Source organism: Triturus cristatus, chromosome 8 (assembly GCF_964204655.1).
Source record: "Triturus cristatus chromosome 8, aTriCri1.1, whole genome shotgun sequence".
In the NCBI taxonomy this organism is placed as follows: Eukaryota; Metazoa; Chordata; class Amphibia; order Caudata; family Salamandridae; genus Triturus; species Triturus cristatus.
The window spans coordinates 411186045-411207840 of NC_140591.1; the positions used below are offsets into that span (position 1 = coordinate 411186045).

General features: G+C 43.1%; 1 protein-coding gene across 1 annotated transcript in view; it reads right to left on the reverse strand.

Annotated features, from left to right (window-relative positions):
• The window catches only part of VWA8 (von Willebrand factor A domain containing 8), a 1291603-nt gene that overhangs the window by 179575 nt on the left and 1090232 nt on the right, over positions 1-21796 (reverse strand). The gene's annotated exons all lie outside the window — the stretch shown is intronic.

A 21796-nucleotide genomic window follows, 5' to 3' on the forward strand; every position in this document is an offset into this window, starting at 1 on the left:
TGTGTCTATGTTAAACATTTTAACCTGAATCCAAAGAGTACTGCAATAAATGAAAACAGCTTTGAAAATATAGCAGCACTAAGGAAAACACAGTAGGTCTATTTTGAAGCACTTTTCACCCCTTAAGACGAATGGAATGTTATTTTGCTCCATAATTTACATACAGAGAAAAAAAATCTAGAACAGAATTACTTGCGCTGCAAATTTAGGATTATAGTGCTTTACAAGTCACCGTCTAAGGTAATGTTTAGGTAGCTAAAACCCACAAATCACCTTTATGAGGAATCACATGAAACTTTAATGGGCTCCTGAATTTCTTATCAGGGAATTAGGGGTAACTAGGGTTCCGCCCAGCACACCAATGGGGGCAATGGCCACAGAAGGTAGAAAGAAAAAGAAATCTTTCTTGTAAAACTTAAGTACTGGCCAACAAAGGAGGAGAAAGAATCTGTTTTGCTGCAATAATCTTTCTGTTAGACAAAGGACTCAGACTGTCTAATCTTGTCCAGGGCAACAATTATGTCATGGTGACTAGTTATAAAAGCTTCTATTCCAACAAACACAATACAGGACTGGACTGCTCTGCCCGGGGTGCATCTCAAGGAGATGCTCTAAACCTACAGGGTTTTAATTGTTCTTATATATCCACATTTTGAGATCCAGGACTCGTCTGTTCTTCATATGTTTCTGCTTAAGGATGGGCTGTAGAGTTCCATCATTGACGACATATGTGTGTGGAACCTATGGCGCAGAAGTTTGGGGTTTTATAAATTGCAGTGGAATTCAGAGAGAGGAAAATAGATTTTGCCGAAAACTTTTAGGGGCCCAAATATCCTCCCCAAACTTCGTGTGTCATAAGGAATTAAATTTGTATTAGATAGAAGATTATATTAGGTCCCGTCCCGCTATATTCTGGCTAAAAGTTTGGCAAAATCCGGCAGCAACCTTGACGAGGGATATAATAGCAGACTGTCTTAAAGGCGACAATGGAGGGAGTATACCATGGCTTGCCGCTGTTAGAAAAAGACTAAGCAGCGTGAATCTAGAACATATGTTTCAAAACCCAACTGACCAAGAGGCAATAAATAAAAAGGTCCTCATGGACGCACTATATGAATCTTATAATAATGCAAGATATGCCACAGAGCTCTCAAAATCATCAGTTGCTAGGTATATGTCGTTAGTGGATGCTAATAGCCTCCGAACCTATATGCCATCCAAGTATCTTCTGAAGAATATAGGTAGTTGGGAGAAAAGTTTGCTCTTTCGCCTCAGGGCCGGCACTTTAAAATATTCACTTTGCTTCCCTTTGGGATTTAACATCAATCTCGAGCAAATGCCTTGCCCTTGTGGCATTTGTAGCAATCAAATGATGTTACACTTTTTATTTTTTAGCAACTTTTATCAAAAATACACTAAACAATATCTGATCCCCTATTTTAAGGAAACCGCCAACATTGATTACAGAACATCCTGCCTGGAAATTCTTAAGCTTGAGAGGAACGATTAGATTTTTCGTGTAAGTTCTTTTCTGAGAGTGGCAGTTCGCTCACGAGCACTTTGTAACATATTTAAGTGTACTTGAGCACACAACACTGTTTTGCCGTATGAACCTATTTTTATAGTATGGAACACTAAAAGTAAGTGCCATTCATGTACCAGATTACCGTATAAAGTTCATACTTAATTGCACCTTATATTATGCTGCTAAAACTGTTTACATCTGATTGCACTTTATCATAATATGCTGCTATTTGTTTGTTGAACATTTGACTGTGTCTAATAATACAATGTTGCTACTTGCAAGGGTCATAAATTCTCTACATTTTAACACTATTAATGACACTGGTGTTTTTCATACTACGTCCTTTTAATATATGCATACAATTGAAGTTTTTTAATGGAACCTGAAAGTCTCTTTTTATCCATTGTTTTATATTATGCTTTTTATAATAATCTGTATTGTTGCTGGTATTTTTGACGTGTGCTTTTATGGATATTTTATATCCGTATACAGGTTATTTTAATTGATTTGAATTGATTGATATATCATCTCGGCCTTAGAAACTGGTAAACTAGAGATATTAAGCATCAATCAAAGGCTGAGGTGATATTAAGGACCTGGTTACAAAGTGACAAAGATTAAATTACTCAAACTGCTTAGAAAAGTTCATCTGAGTGGCACTATTATATCACAATAATAACTGCATACAGGATCACCACAGATTTCCTTACAAGACTGGAGGCTACCATTATGCAATAAGCCTTTATTGCTGCCCAACAAGCAGCCCTTTAAAGAATATTAATAAAACATTAGAATGTTCATGAGGGACTATAAATATCCATTGCACGAAGTCATCCTCTTTTTATTAGCTGCTCCTCAACAAGATAAGTATACGACTTTCTGCTATCTTTTACTATTAACAGAACAAAATGAGACTTTGTAATGCTTAGCCTATTTAAAGTTTGCTTAAAATTTTACCAGTTGTATTATTGGTTCTGTTAATGCATTTTGAACGTGCAACATTGGTTCTATCAATGCTTTTTGAGAACACATGTCCATCCAATCTACGGTCGGACCAGGTAAGTGCTAAATTTGTTGTTTTACCGATTATCGGCTAAATCAAAATCATAAAGTAGAAAGTAACGCTGATGTTTTGGAAATACTGCTGCTGAATTATGCCATAACAAACTAAGCAGCGGGACACAACAGCCTTGAATAATGCAGCGCTGCGCCCTCTGTTTTACTTTTAAAACCCCAAAGGTGAATTGCCAAGCCCTCTAAAAAAAAAAGAAAAAAAAAGAAAGGGAACCGGAGTTTTCTTACGCGGGTTTCCAGGCAATGCGTACGTTGCCTGGAAACAATCACCAAGCTCAGGTGGCATTGTGTCTTTTAATGCGCAGCCAGGCTGCGTTGCTAAGAGCGAACACCGGCAAAGTAAGGGACGGCCACAGTGACCATCCTTCCTTTATATTGAGGTTTTCTCTATCGGAGCGCACACGAGAGCTGAAACGGTGTTAAGAATGTGCTCACGCTTGAATGAAGCAGAAAGTTCCTTTAATTAGCATAAACCAACACATGCTCCAGAAGGGAGGAGCGAATGACGACTTGCACTGTCGGCGATCAGCTGTCAACTGTCAGTGCTACAGTTGGACAGCTGATGACCTCACAAGTGTGGTGTCCGCGCAGGGACACACAGTGGCAAACTGGAACGGTGTCCCAAGTGGGACATAAGAGGAACGTAACACATCTTCCCCCCTTTAAATCAACGTAAAAGTCAGAGAGCTATGGAAGAGTTGACAGGTCTAAGTTAGGTAAGTTTCATTCACAAACAAAGTCCTTGAGCTTCATGGGCGCCCCCAACAACCTTCCCGCACGTGTTCTGCGGATTTGTGGTGAATCTCCTTCAAGAGGTGTAGGTGGTAACTTGCGCCTGTTTTCCTTAATGGCCTGAGTGTCTTTAGTCGTATCTGATGGATCCATGGTGGTTCCTGTACCGCTTCTTTCCACAGTCACGGGTGTTGAAGGGAACTCATAGTCAGACTCGTCGTCTGAAAAGTCCATGGATGTTTTGTTGTCTTTGGAGGCAGCACCTAGATTATCCCTGTAGTTTTCCGGAACAGGATCCTTATTGGACTCAGCTTCGGGTTTAGCTGGATACTTGTACGCTGACAGTGCTGAGAAATGCCACACTCTTCCGTCGCTCAAGCGAGCTGAGTTGCTATAAATGTCCCGTACTGACAAGGGTGGGGTATATCTATTCTGCATTTTCCCCACGTGACCACTCCTTCTTACCTTTACAAGATCACCCACCTTGATTTCTACTTGCTTGCATCCGTGCTTTTTGTCATAGAAATCTTTTGTTTTGTGCTGGGCTCGCTTAAGTCTCTCTTGGATTTCTCTTGCTGACCACTCCACTCTTTTGGCAGCATTTATCCACCCCACGTTGTCTTTAGATAGTGGCGTTCTGCCGCGCATAAGTTCAAATGGGCTATAACCCGTGGTGTCACTTGGTGTAATGCGGTAAGCCCATACAGTTTTCAACACTTCTTGTTTCCAGTCGAGGTTATTGTTCGCTGCCAGTTTGATGGTCCCTTTCAACACTCTATTAAACCTTTCAACTGCACCATTGGCAGCGGGGTGATACACAGATGTGGTTTTATGTTTTATATTGTGTTTTTGTATATAATTTTGGAAAATGTGAGACATGAATTGTGCCCCATTGTCACTAATAATTTGCTTGGGTAGACCTTCCCTTGTGAATGTCTCGTCCATAAATTTGACAAGGTTGTGCGCATCTGGCTTCCTGGTTATTTTTACTTCCGGCCATTTGCTGAAGTGATCCTTAATTACCATTACATACCATTGTTCCTGCGCTTCCGTGATGGGTCCCATCACATCAATGCCAATTCTTTCCCATGGCATGGCGGGTGAAGCTATGGGTTGTAATGGTGGTCTAAATGGAACTTGTGATTTATCTGCGTCCATGCATAGCTTGCATTCTCTGATCACCCTTTCAACGTCTTTGCTCACGCCTGGCCACCAGTACATATTTTTCACTCTGCTCTTAGTCTTGGCAATACCCAGATGCCCTTCATGGCATATGTTGAGAATTTTGGTGCGTAAAGACTCCGGTGGTACGAATCTTCCGTTTCTGATCAAAAATCCGTCCTCATGGCACAATTCATTCTTGACTTCCCAAAAATGTTTCAGTTTTTCTTGTAGCCTATTCTTTGCTGGCCACCCCTTATTAATTTTTTCCATCACTTGAACGATGGTGTCATCTTTGCTCTGTTCAGCGAACCATTCGTCTTTTTCCAACCGGCTGTCCTCATCAAAAATTTTAGCAATGCACATTTCTTCATTTTCCTCTTCAGTCTGCCCCCTGTTCTTCAAAGGCATTCTGCTGAGATAGTCAGCCACGACATTCTTCACACCTGGTATGTAATGCACCTTGTACACGAAGTCAAACAGGCGCACAGACATTCTCGCCAACCTTGAGGACGCAGTGTATAATCCCTTGGTTGTCAGCACTTTGACTAAAGGCTTGTGGTCAGTGCAGAGGTGGACCATCCTTCCCCAGATATACTGCCGGAAATGCTCCAATGCCCATACACACGCGAGTGCCTCACGTTCAATGACGGAATACTTTTCCTCCGCTGGAGTTAGTGATCGTGAAGCGAAAGCCACAGTATTCTCATTGCCCTTGGAATCTTTTTGGGTTAGAACAGCACCAATACCCTTGTTACTGGCGTCAGTAGTCAAATAGTTTTGCAAGGTCGAATCGTATCCTTGCAACGGTAAAGCCGTGCACATGTCGTTCTTGAGGTTTTGAAAAGCAGTTTCACAGTCCTTGCTCCATTCAAACCTGTTCTTAGTTTTGAGCAGTTGTCTTAGATCGTATGTTTTCAATGCAAAGTTTTTGATGAATTTGGAGTAAAACTCCACCAGACCTAAGAACGATCTTACTTCATCCTTGTTGGATGGTATGGGGGAATCCTTAATTGCCTGTAACAATTCCATTTTTGGGCTAATACCTTCACCTGTTATCTTATGGCCCAGGTAATTTACAGATTTACACGCAAATTTGCACTTGGAATGTTCTGCAGTGAGACCTTTACTTTCCAGGATTTCGAGGACTTGCTCAACTCTCACATCGTGTTCTTCCTTGGTCTTACCCATAATCAGGATATCATCCTGAAATAGTAAAATTCCTTTAATTCCTTTGAAGACATGGTTCATAAGTCTTTGAAACATAGCTGCCGCTGAGGCCAAACCAAAAGGTACTCGGGTGAACCTGAAACAGCCATGTGGAGTAATGAACGTCGTCAATGATCTGCTGTCACGATGTAGTGGCACTTGGTGGTATGCAGACTTCAAGTCCACCGTTGAAAACCACTTTATACCCTTGGTGGCAGCCAACATTTCGTTTATTTTGGGAAGTGGGTACTGTTCTACAATGATATTTTGATTGAGGTCTCTCAAATCGACGCAGAGCCTCAATTTTCCGTTGGCTCGTTTGGCAATGACCAATGGGGCGACCCACTCAGAAGCATCGATTCTTTCAATAATTCCCTCGTTCAGGAGTTGGTCCAATTGAGATTCAACCTCCTCTCTGATGGCAAAAGGGATATTTCTCGATTTATGTATCACAGGTGTGTTAATGGGTTTAAGTTGTATCTTATGTTGATATCCCTTGAGCTCACCTACAGTCCCACTAAATACCTTGGGGTATTTCTTTAGCAAAGAGTCTGCGTAACTCATGTCATCAAAAAGGCTTAGAACGGGATCCTCTCTACTCGGATCAAGGATGATTCCCAAACTTCCCTGATCCATCCACCCCAATACGGATGGACCAACTTCAGAGACATACAGTTTACTGTCGGATTCGCGACTTTTATATTTGAAATTTAGTCTCTTGTAACCACAAACCTCAATTGGCTCTCCAGTAAATGACCTTATTTTTATGTCTGGTTTCTCTAGGTCATTTCCCAGTTTAGATTCGAACTTATCCTTCCATACTTGCTTGTTGACTATGGTGTATGGAGATCCGGAATCTGCCACAATGTCAATATTTATTCCTCCAATAGTCATGTGACATATGGGTTTTCTTGTTCTGGTTATTTTTCCTGTGGTGTTTATTACATCTACGTACTCGCCCTTTTCTTCTTCAATGCATAGTACATACATGTTAACGTCATCATGTTCATCTTCACTGTCGCTTGAGTTCACACTGTACTCAATCATTTTAATTTTTTGCGGTTTTCTTTTATTACAAGCTTTCACATAATGACCTTTAACCCCGCAATGTGTGCATTTACTTTCTTTGGCTGGACATTTGGGATCATTGGCCAAGTGAGATGGGCTCAAACATCGATAACAATGAAATTCAGTTTTGGTATCATTTTTCTTGTACACTTTTCTATAGTTTTTTTGATGTACATTGGTTTTGTTATAGGTCTTTTTATCAACCACCTTCCCCACGACGTCACTTTTATTTTTCTCTTTCGTCTCTGCCAGAACTGCCTTGGCACAACGCCCTGTAAGTTCTGCCTTTCTGGCTATATCAATTATGTTTTGTAGGGGATACTCTCCCTTAGCCCACAGATTGTCTTGTATGTTGGAGTTAGATCCTTGCATTACAATCTGATCACGTATAAGTTCATCATGTAGGTCCCCGAAACGACAATTTAGTGCTAGGTTTTTCAATACAGACACATAGTCGTCAATAGATTCATTGTCACCTTGTTTTCGGTGGAAAAATTTGTATCTGTCCACACCGACGCATACTCTGGGTTTATAGTACGTATTGAGGTCGTCGATGGCATTAAGGAAAACGTCACCTTCATTTTCGGCCCTAATACTTTTGTTTATAGCATTATACACTTTTATGCCACCAGCCCCCAATGAATGCATAAGTAATTTATACTTCCTTTCAGGCTTGACTTCGTCATCTTCCTCCAGCGTGGATATGTAGTTTAAAAAGTAATCCCTCCACTCTTCCCATTTGAGAACTGGTTCATCCCCTGCTCTTAAAAATGTCTCTGGTGGTGCGAGGTTCCACACGTATCCAGAAGCCATGGCAAAGGGTTATGTTAAAAAAAAATTAGTAAGAGTACAATGGTGAAATGAGGAAAGTACACTTAATGGAATAGTGAGGGTGATAGTCATAGAAGGCGAGGGGGAGAATTATTTGTAAGCTGAAGGGCGTGGAAAGTCACGTATCTGTAACCCCAAGGGAGTGAGGAAGGTAAAAACTGCCCACAAGATGCCTGTATTATGATAAATATTATTGTTATTATATTATTTTTTTGAATGTCTTACTGGAGTTGAAGTCCCCAGGAAAATCCAGATACACCGTGTGGTCTTCCCTTGAGCACGCGCTGCACCGGTGCTGGTTTGTGTGCTTAGTTCGTTGCGCGCGTTGAAATTGACCGGTGAAAGGAAAATTGAAGCTTGAACGTCGAGGCGGTCGTCAGCAGGAAAGACTAGACCGCTAAAAGCTGGAAGTAGGATATTCCAAGATGGCGGCGCGTATCACGCAGGAGCGTGATGACGCGCGAAGCAGCTGAGGATCGAGTCAGGTGAAATTGACAGTTGGCGTGTGGCAGTTCAGGTGACAGTTGTAGCGGTTGGAGAAACCGTTGGATGTAATTCAGAGGAACGAAGGTTTTTCTTACTAACAGCCACTGCACAATAGTCAATACATAATGTTTGAAATCGCCACAGGAATATTTCTGAAGATAAATTTTTTTTTTTTTTTTTATATTTAGCCAGAAACGTTAAAAGGAGAATGTTCACCTCAGCTGGAACGGATGTTCTTGAAGAGATAGCTAACACTCCGCTTGGCACGAAGATTGAAAACGAAGTTCAGTGAAACTGAATGCAAGTGCCTTATAGTCCGGGTGAAGTCCAGTAGAAGCTCACGAATAAGAAAATCCGACTGAAGAAAGTGCAAGTCTCTTGTGTAGGAAAGATAAATTTTCTTCCTCTGTACAGCGAACGTGGGTTCCGTGTTGGCACTCGTCGCCAAGTTGTTAAGAATGTGCTCACGCTTGAATGAAGCAGAAAGTTCCTTTAATTAGCATAAACCAACACATGCTCCAGAAGGGAGGAGCGAATGACGACTTGCACTGTCGGCGATCAGCTGTCAACTGTCAGTGCTACAGTTGGACAGCTGATGACCTCACAAGTGTGGTGTCCGCGCAGGGACACACAGTGGCAAACTGGAACGGTGTCCCAAGTGGGACATAAGAGGAACGTAACAAACGGCTGCGCTACACCTGAAGAGGACATCAGAGGCATTGGCAGTTTCCTCATTCATTATAGTCACACTTTCTTAAGGTGCTTTGCTCCCTCTTAACTGCAAAGGGGCAAATTAACTAAAATACAAGAAATTGTCTGCTCCTTTCGTTTAGGGGTAAGTATTGTTAAAATACTGAGAACTAAAATACATATCAACAAACCGTTAGTAGGGTTCTCTGAGTAATCTTGGAACCTAAGAGTTATATTTCTAAGCTCATACCATACTGATTATGGAGACCACCTGCCCCCAAACACATGCAGTATCTGGGCTCATGGGAAAATCCATAAAAAGGTTTTTAGAGGAAGAAAGTAGGTCCTCTGTGAGAGAGGCGGTGGACGCTGCACTAACTAAGAGGGGAACCCGTGTAGTAGAGAATTATTTTTCCCTCTCAGATGGAGATTCCCCTTCTATCTCTGAACCCCAGAGAGGGGGCAAGGTTTCCCAAAAGAGGAAACATGTACACGGCACTGGTAGCCTCTACGCTACAATAGACAGTGGTGCTCTCAGCAGCTCCAGAAAAAGAGGCCACCTTGACGGGGCACACAAAAAGGTTGTCCGTAGCGGCATGATGGAAAGGAGTGACCTTCTTGGCACAAAGGATTCACGGGGTAGTCTAAACTCATTGGCAGAGAATATGGACTATGATGATATGGAAATGAATGAATTTATATTTGACCCCCGGGACAACTATGATATCTTGGGGGGCCTGGGTGAGGATCTAGATCAACCCTCTACATTGCATGAGGTTAAATATCCCTCTGGGGGTGAGATGTTTAACCCCACTACTATTAAACACCCGCATAGCGTTGAGCAGTGGCCAATGGACCACGTGACAAAGTACCTTACACTGTGGGCAAGGAAGTCACTGGACAGGGAAACTCGCAATTTACTTCGAACTGAGTGCCCTAGTCCCTCTACCGAGGATAAGATGTGTAATACACCTAATTCGGACCCAGAACGTATAACCTTTCTGTTTAAGGTCAGAAAGGACCCTAGAAAGGGTATCGATAAATGTTTAAAACAATGTCAGGATAAACTCCTTGATGTACCAGGCCCGCTTACACATATCCTAGATATGGCAGAGGATGCCAGGGGCAAGACCGAATAGTAAACATTGACCTTCTAATGGGATGGGTCCAGAGTGCCATATGTATGCTGGGTAATGCTAACCTGATCATTGAGAGACGGAAGGCGGTCTGAATGAGGATGAAGCCTAAATTGGCAGACCTATCCTCTAGAGAGGACATGGGCGCTAACAAGGGCCTCCTTTTTGGGGAAAATTTTGTGAAATCAATAGGAAAATATGTTTCCACCTTCACAGGTTTCAGCAATGCGCAAACTAGCGTACGCAGAGTCTTTGGCTTGCGGGCCATTTTTGTACCGGCTGACAAGAGGAGACTGGCTGGCAGTCGCGGATAATTTAGGTCCCAATTTTACCCCCAAGAACAAAGAAGCTTTGGTACCTAAGGCAGAGGTTACCACCAAAACTCAAACTTCTACCCCCAAAGAGGGAGAACCTCAAGAAACTGTGGAGGAAGGTCTAGCACCTCAAACCAAGGATATCAAGGTAAGCAGTATTGCTTCTTCCCTCGTAAAGATAGTGGGAATGTTAAGACTCTTTTTTTCACAATTGGTAGAAGATAACATAGCATCTAATTGGGGCGACATCTCAACCCAAATCCAGTGGCACTGCCAATTCAGCCTTTGCAATTTTTTCTTTTCGTTATTTTCCATAATACTCCCATGTACTGTATTAGTTATCCACTCTTTCTTTTCTTGACACTGTTCATATCTACATGCGAGGAAAGCAATTTTCTCAGGTTTCTCATGTTGAAAATGGGCCATCCAAACCTCTTATTGAGAACACGTACAAGCGCTGAGTTCTTTAAAAGCAGTTTATTGAAACCCAATGCATTTCGGGCCTCTAGGGCCCTTCGCCAGGGGAAACTGGAAATAACAATGTAAACGTATGTTACATAGTGTCCACCAATACATTTACATCCTCCCTTTCAAGAATTACTTAACATATAAATTGATTTTCTCTCCTCCATAGCTAACTTTCGAAAAAATAGCCTTTAAAAAAAATTCAGCAATGTATTAAAATATCCGAATTAGACCACAATTGTTTCTGGCAGCGCTCGATATCTTCACATTTCAATTTTACTCTATTTCTGCCAATCGATAATTCCCAAGAGGTAACCACATTCTTAACCCTTCTTTCTTCCCCATGCTTCGTACATCAACCTCCCATCACACCCCCATTCTTTGCTAGACCTCAAATTCAAAACCTCACCTGTTCTTAACAACCCTCGTTTATGTGCCTGACTACCCTTCCCTGCACCCCTACTCTCTACTCATCTATGCACCATCTTCACACCACCCACGAACTACCACCCATTCTTTCCCAACCACCAGCACATTTCTACAGCTTCAACCCCCGTCAGACGCGCCTCTGATCTCCCATTGCTACACATAAATCTCCCCCTGCTATCTGACAACCGTCCTCTCTCTTTCACAAAAAATATTTCCTTTCCCTTGCTTCCATCTAAATTTAAACTCAACCAACATATCTGGTAACCACCCTCATTAACCACATGGTTTTCACCTGAGCCTTTCTTAATCTCCCGAGCCTACCTGAGAAACTTCACCTCCCCTAATGCACTCAAGTAGCATCATATAACATTGCTGTATTACAAATTAGTAAAACCAATTTATCAATATGTCGATGCATTTTTAAATAATTCTGAAACCACTACCAAGTTCGCAAATATATGATTTGTCCGATGTTGCTTATCCAAATTTCTGTATGCTTCTGACACCTCGAAAATAAACATGCTTCTTGAACAAAGATATTCCGCCTCGCATGAGCAAAACAACGCGTTTTCCAAAATGTCCACTTTTAATGTTCTGATCCATGTGGGTGCTAACCCGAAGGGCATTGAACCAATATAAACATCAAACATATGCAGGTTGCACTCCTAAGTTCTCACTATATTTCACTTAATTTGACCTCGAAGTTCATCTTTGCGTGCTTTACACTGGTGACGTGCCTAGCCCAAACTGCACATTTAATACTAAACCAACATCTAATTGGGGCGACATCTCAACCCAAATCCAGTGGCACAGCCAATTCAGCCTTTGCAATTGTTTTCTTTTCGTTATTTTACATGATACTCCCATGTACTGCATTAGTTATCCACTCTTTCTTTTCTTAACACTGTTCACATCTACATGCGAAACCTCAGAAAATTGCTTTCCTCACATGTAGATGTGAACAGTGTCAAGAAAAGAAAAAGTGGATAACTAATGCAGTATATGAGAGTATCATGGAAAGTAACAAAAAGAAAACAATTTAGTTGAAATATAGTGATAGCTTAGGAGTGCAACCTGCATATGTTTGAAGAAGATAACGTAGGACACTTGGATATTTGAAATGGTTGGGGGTTTAAAAATAGACTTTTGGAAATACCCAGTTCAATTGGTAAATCACTGAGAGTCGATTTTGGATGCATAAAAATGTACCTCATAGACTTGGAAGTATCCCAGATTTTGGACAAGGGGGTATTAATTCAGGTCCCAGACCAGGAAAAATCAGGGGGCTTTGTGAGTACAGTTTTATTGGTAAAAAAGAAAGTCAAAAGCTGGCGTCTGGTTATAAACTTAAAGGAGTTAAACACATTTCTCATCTACAGACACTTCAAGATGGAAGGTATTCATCTTTAGGGAGACATTTTGCAGGCCAGGGACTGGCTGGTAAAATTGGACCTCAAAGATGCTTACTTCAAGATACCCATGGATGGTGACACCCAGAAGTATCTTGGAGGGGCTTGCTTTATCAGTTCCTCTGCCCGCCCTTCGGACTGTCCTTGGCTCCATGGTGTTTTACCAAGGTGCTTCGTCCTGTAGTAAGCTACCTCAGACAAAGAGAAGTTCGACTAATGATATACCTGGACAACATCCTCATTATGTCACAGGACAATGTGGAGCTTCAAAAGCATCTGTCTTGGACAACAGAGCTCCTGGAGAGCTTGGGCTTTATAATAAACACATAGAGTTTTTAGGTTTTCAAGTAGATTTGATTGTATCTCAATCAGTGCTTTCACACAAGAAAGTGAAAAAGATAAAGAAGGAGTTGAGATTGGTTTTATCCAAAGAATCAGTACTCCTGAGTGATCTGGCAAGAGATTTGGGGCTTTTAACATCTTCCATTCAGGCCATTTGCCCTGGCCCTCTTCACTACAGAGGCCTACAGAGACTGAAATCTTTGAGCTTAAGGAAAGGCTTATGGTAAGGAGATTTGCTTCCCCTGTCAGAGGATGCTTGAGAGGATCTAGTTTGGGGGCTCAGGAATCTCGAAGCATGGAATGGCAAGGCCATCTTCGGGAACGTTCCAGATTTTGTTCTGGAATCAGATGCAAGCAACCGGGGCTGGGGAGCCCGGCTAGACAAATTGGAAAGAGGGGGAAGATGGTCAAAAGAGGAACAGTCACTCCACATAAATTGATTAGAGATGTTGACTGGGCTAAGTGCCCTAATGAGTGTCAGGGATTTGCTGATAAATTCAAACACACTAATTCGATTAGACAGTTTCACAGCAGTGTGATATATAAATTGATTGGGAGGTGCAAGGTGAAAAACCTTGGAAGAATTGGCTAAACAAATTTGGTATTTTTGGTTGGGAGCACAAGATTGTGCTAAGAGCGGAAGTCATACCAGGTCTTGAGAACGTAAGGACGGACTGGAGTTCCAGGTTTCTCCGGGATTCCAGCGACTGGATGTTACAGCCAGAGTTTTTCTCTCTGATACAGGAGCTATGGGGGCCAATTCAGGTAGATGTGTTTGCAGGCAGACTAACCTTCCATGTAGTGATGTATTTCAGTGGGAACCCGGATTCAAAGGCAGCGGACGCTTATCTTCACCACAGGGCAAGAATAAGGGATATGCCTTTCCCCCCTTCTCAATGATTCAATGAGTGATGTGGAAAGTGAGGTTAGAGTCCAGCAGTATCATTCTAGTGACTCCCTTCTTGAGGTCTCAGGTCTGGTTACCGGGGGTGATGGAACTTGCAGCAGATATTCCACACCTCGTCCCGATATCCTTGGGTCTAGTACAGGGTTCAGACAGAGAAGAACACCCTTTGGTCTTAGAGGGGAAGATGAACCTTCTTGTTTGGAGGATTTCAGGATATCAAATAGATATTCATGCCTTTCAGATAAAGCTAAAGGTTTATTGGATGAATCATGGGCCCCAGGAACAAGAAAAAGATATGGGGCGTTTGGAAATAATGGTGTAGTTGGTGAGTGGAAAGGGAGGTGGATCCCATGGAACTCCCTGCACAACAGGTAGCCAATTATCTAGCAAAGCTTTTCAATTCTGGTCTTTCTTATAGAACAATCAATCCTTATAGATCCAACATTTATTCAGCCCATGCTCATTTGGCAATTGGTAGTAATACTTTAATAAGAAGGGTGATAAAATGTGTGAGGTTGAAAAGAACCCCTAAGGCACATTATGAATCCTTGTGGGACATCAATTTTATTTTCAAGCTATTTAGCTCCTGGCCAAACAATACTTTCATCTCTCTTAAAAAATACCTATGAAATTGGCAACCTTACTATGTTTAATTTCCTTTAGGAGAGTCTCAGACATCAAAGAGCTAGAGTCGTCTAACAGAATCTGCTCAGCAGAGGGTGTACACTTTGATGTTTAGGGAAGAACAAAAACTGTCAGATTCAATCTTCTGTCCCCTTTTCCATGATTGTTAGAAATTATGTGTGGCAAGATGTATGAAGGAGTATGAGAGTAAAGTCTTGGAATATAGAGCGCATGGTTTTGATCAACTTCTTTTATTCAACGTGAAACCTTATAAACCTGTTTCTACAGCCACGTTGGCCAGATGGATATGCATGATTATGAGTGAAGCTGGTATAGATCTTTCAAGGTTTGGAGCCCATTCTTCAATAGGGGCCATGCCTAGTAAGGTCTTTTGGGCAGGTGGATCCCTGACAGAAATACTTAAAACAGCTGACTGGTTGAATGCAAATACCTTTACAAAGTTTTATTTGATACTAGTGGAGCATGTTAGTAATGTAGCTTTAGATGGCTTTAAACATGCACAATGGTAGGCTCCGGTCTTGTAATGAAATGGTGCATTCTCCAATTTATATGCAGAGCGAATCTTGATTTCATTAAAGACAACGGAGGTTAACATTATCCCACCCTCCTCACCCTTGAGGGGAGGTATTTCAAAGGTAAATTTTTTATTAAAGTTTTGTATTTCAAGGTATTTTGATGAAAATGTATTTCTCTTAAGCAATTAGTTATTTTGCCATCCTGAAGTTATGTTTGGATTACATTTACTGTGAGATTTCTTTTCCATTGTTTCTAGAGAATAGTTCATAGAATTCAGCAGAAATAACCCAAGTGGTTTGTTTCTTGCGGCTTCGAGCAAAAAGAGGAGGATGACTTTGTGCATTGGAAATTTGGAGTTTTGTGATATATTAATATGTTTTAAAGGGTTGCATGTTGGAGCAGCAATAAAAGCGTATTGCATAATGTTAGCCTTGTTGTCTTTAAGTAATCAATATTCTCTCTGCATTTAAAATTGAAGAATCGCCATTCTCCCTCAAGCATGCTATTTTCAGGTCTGATTTACTACTATAAGCTATTTTTCTCAATTTATTTTTTATGTAAAACAAGATTGAGCATTCCATAATTTGATCTCATCTATGAAGATGTTTAATAGCTCAATACAGAATAAGACAGAAAGTATAATGTGAATTCTCTTACAGTCGTGACTCAAAATAAACTTTGACGTTCAAATCCTAGCAATGGAAACTCAGCTTTTGTCCTTCTGAGGTTGATGAACTGAGTACGGTTAAATGCACCTGTGTTTCTGTTCCATTGGTGTTCGGGTTGTCTGCTGAACGTCAACCCTCACTCCTCAAATTGGCCTCTTTCTTATATATTTCCCACATCATAGCTTCATTGTGGTGTTTAAGCTGACTTTGTAGTCCCGTCGACCTACTTTTTTTTATGCAGTTTTCATTTTTAGATGGTGGTTACAGATAGCAATTTTGACGTGTCAAATTTCCTTGAAGAAAATTTAACCCAACTTTGCTTCAGGTAATTTGACACTTCAAAAATTGGGTATATTCATATTTTAATCTCACTTCTCCTGAAAGAATTAAGTATAATCTTAAAAATCTCGACTTTTAGTGCATAACCCTTTCATACAAAATATTTTAAAATAAAAAGATTGAAGATTCCAAGAAAGGAGAGTTTTCAGCATTGTCATTTATGTACGGAAGTTGTCATGCTCCCAGAAAATCAATGAGACCAAGGCTTACTACACCTGAAACAGACTGCGACCGCATTCAAACAAATGTGCTGATCAAATCATTTTCAGGTGTTGGACTTTGGCTGGGACCGACATCACTATCCTTCAAATTCATTCCGAGCAGCGAATTATTGATAATTCCTGAAACATGGACAAAATATTAACATTGCCAGTGAGCATAATTTAGCGAGCAGCTGCCACTATGCACTTATAACGGCTGATGGTTGTGGTCAGAGACCAAGTAGATTAGATGTGCTGTAGATCAGTGAGGCTTTGTTGTATTGGATTTCTCAACTTGTGACTAGTCTGTGCACACAGGCACTAACTTGCAGCACTAGGTCATACCATGGTGAGATATATAAGCCGCAGCTGTCATTATCATACACATTCTCTTGTGTCGAACAAGATTACTTTCTAGAGGTTACACCAGGTCAACAACATGCTTAATTGTACAGGACTCTGCCCTAAACTCAAAAGAACATTGACGTCACAAATCCTAAACATAGAAGTGTTACCGCATAATTCCCAAAAAGTGAACAAGCTGAAGGGAGCATACTTGAGGCGGAGATAGCAGGGAAAGGTCCGCAGTCCAACATTCCTCTCACACCAACCCAAAATCCACATTAAAGATCATTTACTTCAGTTCACAAAAAGGCACCATATGTATGTTCGACAGTCTTTAGTTTAGTTTAGTCTTTTCTACTATAAAATACCATTAAATAACACTCAAGACAATACTAGGCTTATATAACAAAAAAAAAGTTAGCGGATGGGAGAAAGTGAATTAGATGGGAGTCGAGACTAAAAGATCAGAGGGAAAGTTCATCAGGCCTTCCCCCTTGGATACATTTAAACTCCACCCTATGATCTCCCCATGGCATTTACTTGTGAAGGACACTCCTCAAACAAAGTCTTTCTCTTGGAGGTGAGGTCATAACTTCAAATGAAAGAAAAAGGAGATTATTGCAGCAAAACAGCTACTTTCTCCTCCTTTGCTGGCCAGTAGTTAAGTTTTACAAGAAAGATTTTTTTTTCTTTATACCTTCTGTGGTGATTGTCCCCATTAGTTCCCCCCCCCCACAGTAAGTCAGTGCTTCCTCTCAGCATTTCTCTGCACAGTGCCCCTTGTGTGTGTCCTCTGTCCCCCTACTGTCCCCCTACAACCTGAAAGATAGTAATAAAAAGTACTGTGACACCAAATAAAAAGGAAAAAATACCTTAGTAAAAATAGACCATAACTATGAGCTTGTGGGTCCTCGATCATAGAGGAGGACCTCAGTTCGAGCATTAAGCGGGACGGACCTATTTCAGCTGCCAGGGCCCAATAACAATTCCCTAGGTACAATTAAGCCAGGAGCTAATAGTCTCTATAAATGGAGTGTCCGACATGTCTAGATCAAGCTTTCCTCCACCTCGATGCGTTACCAGAGACATTATGTCCGCGATCAGCCTGGGCCGGGTGTAGTGCCCCCACCGGGGCCTATGTGTCTACGGGCGTCTCGGTCGTCTCAGGCGAACTAGAAGCTTCTCATTTCCAAGGCACCAGACGGCCTTTACCCCACGGCGCTTTTGCTTGACCTCCGTTGCTGAAGCCAAGGACCACCTCCCTGCTTCTTCTGGCCCATCGCCGCCTCCACTCTCTTCACCTCAGTCGCACGTGTTGTGTCTAGCTATTCGATACCCAGGACCGCTGCTGTCTCCTCAAGCTCCGTGCAGTGATAGTTCTTGTTATCTAGTGTGAAGGCTAGTCCAAATGGGTAAGTCCAGCGATATCGCACCTTGCGGTCTCTCATGGCTGCTGTGACGGGTCGGAACTGTTGGCGTGGGGCAAGGGTGGCTTGGGTCACGTCTTGGTAGAGAGAGCACTCTGCATTTTGAAAGGACACCTTATCCAGGGCTCGAGCTTTCTGGAGGACCTGCTCCTTTATTTTGAAAGAGCTGAATTTCGCCAGCACATCTCTAGGTTTTCTTGCATCTCCCAGGACTCGGGGGCCTACTCTGTGCACTTTCTCTAATTGGACCACCGGCTCAAAATCTCCAAGAACTGATGAAGAGCCCCAACATAAGGGCCTCCAAGTCAGGGCCCTCACATTCTTCTTCCAGGCCTCTCACCCAAATGTTGTCCCACCTGGAGTGATTTTCAAGTTCTTCACACCGGAGCGCCAGAGCTGTCAGCTGGGCGCAAAGTTCTTCTGACTGGGCCTCTAGAGGACGTATGCGGTCATCCAGCTCTTGGTGCTCTGCCTCAAGGTCGAGGGCGCGGGCCCCGATGGAGTCTACGTCATAGACTGCAAGGCCACCAACCGGCCTACCATTTCGACCTTGAAAGCATCAAAAAAGGGCCCCAATGTCGGCCTTGATGTCATCTCTGAGTTCTTGCTTAAACTCTCGGAGTGAGGCAATCAAGTCATCGCTAGTAAGCGCCATACCGCTGTCCGGCCATGCCAGCTCGTCATTAGCAGTTCCTTTGGGGGCAGATGGGAAGAAGCTGGTGACCTTTGTGGGCTGAGACTTTTTGGGCGGCATATGGGATCTTCACGCACCGGCAGTGTGTGGATTCCCCTCCGTAGGAAGTAGCACTGTGGATGGGGTGTTGCTTCGGCCTGCCAACTCTGCCAAGCCCAGATGACCCAGGGAACCTTCCGCTCCAGGTGGGAGGTTCTCACTGGCACTGAGGATAGTTATCGTGGGGTTCAGGGCTCAACATGGCAGGGCAGCGTGTGCGGACCTCTTCATCCCACTTCGGGACGGTGGCATTGCCATCAGGGGACTTGCGAGATCCAGAGACCTCCTCTTTGCTGGCAAGATTCTTTGGGAGTGCTTAGGTCACCCCTCTTTGTATCATCAGGGGTGCAGCTCTCCCCCCGAACCCCTGTGGACCCTCGTCGCTTGGCGTCGCAGCCCTTTCCCGCTCTAAGGCTGGAGAGTCTCTCTTGTCTTGGGTCACGCAGGTATTGCCATATCTAGGTGGGTTATGAGCTGTTTTATGGTTCCCCTAGGAGTGCCAGCTGGTTATCGGGTCTGGGAAGGGTAGCGAGAGTTAAGAGCCTCCTGTCTCGGCCCCCTCACGAGGTGCAAAGCAGGTGCCTGGCCTCCGCCATCTTAGGGTCAGGCAACCTGTGGTTTGGCTCTAATCTGTGGGGGCTTCTTAAACGCACTGAGAGGCCCCCGCTCCTCACCGCTTTAGCCGCACGCCCTCCGCTGGGCCTCCTGACTCCACTGCTCTCCCAGGGGTGCTAATTCCGATTGCGGTGTCACCGGTGGCAGAGTACCAGTTCCCTCTTGGCCGGTGCTGGGGGATCCCGGCGTCGCCACTCCGTGGGTGCCCTCTGCTCTTGGGGGTAGGCGTGCATACTCCCCGCAATCCTCGATACACTTAGTGCCCGTGAGGGCTTCCGCTGAGCAATCCGCTCCACTTTTTGTCTCCACAACTGAGCGGCGAGGACGCTGCCATTTTGTAGAGCACTGCGGGCTCCGGTGCCCCGAGTCTTAGCTCCCTCAGAGCATACCAGGGAAGCCGCTCTCGCCCCCCATCATACACCGCAGTTCTCAGGAGTCTCGGGCAGGTAGGCGCCCTGAGTTTGGGGCATTTAAAACTCCTCTTAGCTACTACTTTGGCTGGGCCTGGCGCAGAGTCAAACGAAATTACGTCCAGTCGGCCATGTTAGTTGGCCATGCCTGTTGTTGTGTTTTAGTATCTTTTAAACTGTCCGAGCTAGAAATGTATTTTTCATGTTAAAATTTGCAGCTTATGCAGAAGATGATGGATTGTGGCAAATTCATAATTATGTGAAAATAGCTGCCATAGCACAATCACATAATTCCAGTGGCCCTGCCCTTGACTTAGAGGTCAGTGACCAGCACCCACTACAGAGAGTAGGCACGGCAGAAGCCCTCCTGATAGCTGGTGAGATGCTAACTTGAAACAGGTGACAACCAAAATTATTCACTGACAGCACTACCCTGTTGTAAGTTACTCACTGCCTCCCATCCCAACCATTTCTCTGAATGCAGACCATCTTAGTAGCCATTATAATCACACTCCTTTTTTTAACTGTATGTGTTTATTTAGTTCACTTTGGGAAAGCAAACAGTAATTTATTTCGAATATATAAATTTGTTTCCTTTAGGAGGGACTGCATACAAGATAACCAAATGTGTTTTATTAACAAATATTAGAAAGCATGAGAACAGCACAGAAACAAAGGTTTGACTTTTATGAGGCAGTTATAGAAGGGGAAAATTCTACTTGTCCTTCAAGCAGCATTGGTTTGGGCTTCAAAGTAAAGACATTTTTGTTTCCGTTACCAAGGGTGGTTCCTCTCAGGGTCAGACTGGGACAGAAAATAGGTTGCATTAGATAGCTAAAACTGTGGTCCCTGTTTGGGAATTGAGGCAGTTTTTAACTTTTAAGGGCAAGCTGTATAAGTGTTTTGTAAGGTATGGAAGATTGTATGGATGTGAGTTTGCTGCAGGCAATGGATTTTAATATCAGGGAAATCAATAGTAAATACCAACCCACCACACCATAAACAGGCCCAAAAACTGCCAGGAAACTGGCATAAACACTAACCAGTCAGGTCAGCTCATTGGGCACGTCCTGATTGCCCTATAGGCCAATCCAACCTTAATTGCTCTTGTAAAAGCAGGTTGTTCTATGTCCATTTTATTGCAAAATGCAAGATCACCCTTTGCTTATGGAGCCATACATTATTATGTTCAAACCTCTAAGCAGGACGTGAAAGTGAATTGGTCATGTAATAATAGCTGTGCTATCAGCTGCATGCCTGTTTGTAATACTGATGTACAAGTTACTTACCTTCGGTAACGATATATCTGTAAGAGACATATATTAGTTATAGATTCCTTACCTTAGAATTACCCCCAGGTGTCAGACTGGATACGAATAATTTTTTCTCAGCATTACCCCAGCACGTCGGTAGGTGGCGTCGGTCGACTCGGCGTTCGTTGTCGGCATCGTGATCACCATGGTGACATCGCGGTATCCTCTTAGACACCACCAGAGGTAAGTAACTTGTTCATCTGAAAGAGACTATTAGCTATAGATTCCTTACCTTAGAATAGATACCCCAGCAATGCCAACCCCGGAGGTGGGACCGCGAAATTAGTTCACACCAGAAAGTCCTAGAGAACCGAACGGCCAAAGAAGCCGTCGCTCCGGACCCGACTATCCAGGCAATAATGTTTAGTAAGCATGTGCAGTGATGCCCACGTAGCTGCCTGGCAGATGTCATTGAGGGGGACGCCACGCCACAAAGCAGTAGTGGCTGCCATCGCCCCGGTGAAATGGGTGTGCAGCCCCACCGGAGGTTTCTTTTTCGCAAAGGAATAACAGATTTTAATGCAAAGAACGACCCATCGAGAGACGGTTCGTTTTTGCACGGCCTGACGTTTCTTTGCGCCCACGTAGCCAACAAAGAGTTGATCGTCCACCTGGAATTGTTTTGTGTGATCCAGATAGAATGATAACGCATATTTTGGATCCAGACGGTGGAGTCTCTCCTCCTCCTTGGAAGGATGCGGGGGGCGGGAAGAAGGTGGGCAAAGTGATGGGCTGTACTATGTGGAAAGAGGTAGCCACTTTGGGTAGAAAAGAAGGCCTAGTTTGGAGGACAACCTTGTCCGAATG